The sequence below is a fragment of the Carex rostrata genome, chromosome 27, assembly GCF_964058835.1.
Source record: "Carex rostrata chromosome 27, lpCarRost1.2, whole genome shotgun sequence".
NCBI classification, from domain to species: domain Eukaryota; kingdom Viridiplantae; phylum Streptophyta; class Magnoliopsida; order Poales; family Cyperaceae; genus Carex; species Carex rostrata.
In genome coordinates, this window is record NC_135944.1 from 6,388,926 (window position 1) to 6,392,649 (window position 3,724).

A 3,724-nucleotide genomic window follows, 5' to 3' on the forward strand; every position below is an offset into this window, starting at 1 on the left:
CATAACGTTATACAAACGTTGTAACGTTTAACAGCTACAGAATTACTAAAGCACAGCTGTTCAGTATCAGCTAGAAACGTTGTAACGTTTATAAAACGTTGTAACGTTTTAAAGCTTCAAATAACTTCTATTTTGATCAAGTTTTTACAGGTTAAAACGTTGTAACATTTTATAAAACGTTAGTAACGTTTTACTAAGCTGTCAGAGAATTAAAACCCTAAAATCGCATTTGAATAAAACGTTAGTAACGTTTTACTAAGCTGTCAGAGAATTAAAACCCTAAAATCGCATTTGAATAAAACGTTGTAACGTTTAATAAAACGTTGGTAACGTTTTATGTCAAACAGCTCATTTTTGAGCTGACACTATAAATAGAGTGATGGGATCTCTTCCTAAATTATCTCAGCCGACCCTAATTAATTCAAAAGCGATTTTCTGAGAGCTTAGCCTACTCCATTGTTGTGAGAGCTTAAAACTTCAAAATTCCTCAAGCAACCTCAAACCTACTTCACTAATCTTGATATAGATTAGGTTAGAGTGATCTATTGAGTGTTTCTCTTGTGTTTCTAGACAATCGAGACCTTGTTCTCATCTCTTTGAGTTGGCCGTTTGACTTCCCGCTTGGTGTGTAAGGGCTCAACGGTTCACAAGTTGTAATCCTTTCGTATTGGGTAATAGAAAGGCACACCACACAAGGTTGCGAAGCCCCGGAGACGTAGGCCTTTGTTTTGCCGAACTCCGTTATCATCCCGCGTGTCAAATTTCTCTAAACTCATCTATTTACTTTCAATTGCAATTTAATTTAAGTTTTTGAGCAATTAGAGGTGCCCCTAAGTGTAACAGCTCTCTTATTTTTTAATATTTTTTTAATATTGAAAGATCTTTCTACACGGATGTATAATTAAATATCCGTGTAGCTCTCTTATTTTTTAATATTTTTTTAATATTGAAAGATCTTTCTACACGGATGTATAGTTAAATATCCGTGTAGCTCTCTTATTTTTTAATATTTTTTTAATATATAATTTTATGTATTAATTTTCTTCTTTATTTTTTTAATGTGGAAAAACGTTTCTACACGGATGTATAATTAAATATCCGTGTACCTCTCTTATTTTTTAATATTTTTTTAATATTGAATGATCTTTCTACACGAATGTATAATTAAATATCCGTGTAGCTCTCTTATTTTTTAATATTTTTTTAATGTATAATTTTATGTATTAATTTTCTTCTTTATTTTTTTAATGTGGAAAAACCTTTCTACATGGATGTATAATTAAATATCCGTGTACCTCTCTTATTTTTTAATATTTTTTAATATTGAATGATCTTTCTACACGGATGTATAATTAAATATCCGTGTAGCTCTCTTATTTTTTAATTTTTTTTTAATATATAATTTTATGTATTAATTTTCTTCTTTATTTTTTTAATTTGGAAAAACCTTTCTACACGGATATATAATTAAATATCCGTGTAGCTCTCTTATTTTTTAATATTTTTTTAATATTTAATTTTATGTATTAATTTTCTTCTTTATTTTTTTAATGTGGAAAAACCATTCTACACGGATAATTTTTAAAATGTCCGTGTATAATTGAACTACTATTTTTTTTTTTAATTTTTGCTTTTTTTTGGCTAGCCTCCAGTTTTGCTAGCCATTTAAAATCAGATCAATTCCAGAACAGAGAATTTCCAAAATAAGAATACCAAAACCCCTAAATTTTCGAAATTTCCAAATTATATCAAAAATTAATACAAAATTCATGTACACTAAATTATACAAAGATCATACAAATCCATATTCTGGTTTACAAAATTGTTTTATAAAAAAATCTGCCCACATACATCTAAACTGATCTAACTGCTCCTTGGAGTAACTCTTTGACTCTGATGAATACTACAAAAAATTCAAAACATACAAGTTACAAAAATATGGCAACTACATCTCTGTTTTGCTTTATAGAAATAAATTATTGCAATTATAACAATGCAACTAATAAAACAAGTTTAGAGGAAATCAATATTAATTGTATGGACAAGTCAAGGCAAAACATATGAATTACATACCGGATATGCTGGCCATTTGAATTGTATGCTCTCAACAAAGTGAAACATAAAAATCATCGTGTAATAACCGCATTCCCAACTGCCAATCTGTTGCGTGCACTGAAATTTACATTCAGCAGCCTATGTCAGAATGACAATAAATTTTTGAACCCAAAAATATGAAATTATAAAATTATAGTGTGCTCACCTCCTTCCAGAGCCCATTCATTTTATTTCTGCTCTTACCCGTGCTTTGCACTCCACCCTCTTTAAGATATTGCCGAAAAGCCCTTACAAAATTGAGTGACTGTAATTAGCAATTCCACAATTATAAAAAAAATTCAAACCAAGTGATATTTAGATAACTTACTTAATTATAACAGGCATGACTCTTTTGGACTGCTGAGTGGTGATGGATTTGTCGGGCCGGCTTGAATCCATGACATAAATCGTATTTTCAAGTGACACAATCACCAACAAACACCAGTGGGAGCTGTGGGGGGAGAAGAATTGTAGTACTTTAGCATAAAATTAGTGACATATATATTTCAGCATGTAATGGTGACACAAGTGTTTGCTATGGTTCATTGTGTAATTGTTTAACTGAAAATATAAACAATTAAGGGTTACAAGTAACCTACCTTTGGTGGTATGGCAGGAGAAGAAATTTCTTTTGATCCCCACGAGCATGATGAATCGCTTTACGCAAGTAGTCGACACAATCATCCTCATATCATTCCAACATGTTTCCATTAATTCTGCCAGGGTCCAAAAGTGCACACAAGTTCACTTTACCTTTCGATGCGGTCTCACGGCATTTCTAGACTAGGAACCTGAAAAATCATCATTTTACATTAGAGTATATATTTGAGTGCTATACACATGATATAAATAATTGATTGGTCACTAACATGATGAAAACGGTGATGACTCCCACATCAAGCCATTTATCGCTTGACGAGGCGCCCTGTAGAAAGTCGTTGAATTCTGTGAAAGGCAGCATGACCTCCCTGCCATCCGGCTCTAGTCCTTCATCCAACTCTTCAACCAGCTCTGAAATTATCCTCCAAAAACACTTTAGCGCACAAATCAGACCGGCTCTTCATCCGGTTTGAAGGTCCTTCTCCAACGCTTCATCCGACTCTTCATCCGGCCGGCTCTGAAATTATCCAGTAGGGTTCTTTTTCTTTAGGATGAAGATACATATTTTAATAATGAAAGAGCTAGCTGAAAATAAAAAGTTGGATGGACCTTCAAAAAAAAAGGGAAGAGGTGGATGAAGAACCTTCAGAGTCAGATGAAGAGTCGTCCGACTCTTCATTCGACTCTTCATCCGGTTCTTCGTCTGGCTCTGAAGGTCCTTCATCTCTCATCTTCCTTTTTTTTAAAATCTTCATCCGACTCTTTATTCGATCAGCTCTTTCTTTATTAAAACATGATCTTCATCCGCCTCTGAAATGATCAGATCACAGAGAGAGAGAGAATTCATCAAATCGGCGCTGGAAGGAGAAGGCCTTTTATATAACCAACTCTTCATCAATAGGACCGTCAGAGCCAGATAAAGAGTCAAATAAAGAGCCAAACGAAGGACCATCCGACTCTTCATTCGACTCTTCATCCAGTTCTGACGGTCCTTCGTCATCCACCTCTTCATCCGGTTTGAAGGTCCTTC

At 33.5% G+C, this 3,724-nt stretch overlaps 1 long non-coding RNA gene across 1 annotated transcript; it reads right to left on the bottom strand.

Moving 5' to 3' along the window:
* Positions 1-1,738: 1,738 nt before the first annotated feature.
* On the bottom strand, positions 1,739-2,530 carry LOC144544891 (uncharacterized). Its single transcript, XR_013508357.1, has 4 exons — positions 2,423-2,530; positions 2,261-2,342; positions 2,074-2,172; positions 1,739-1,903 (listed from the first exon to the last, which is right to left on the bottom strand). It is a non-coding gene; the product is annotated as an uncharacterized LOC144544891 (long non-coding RNA).
* Between the last annotated feature and the right edge of the window lie 1,194 nt (positions 2,531-3,724).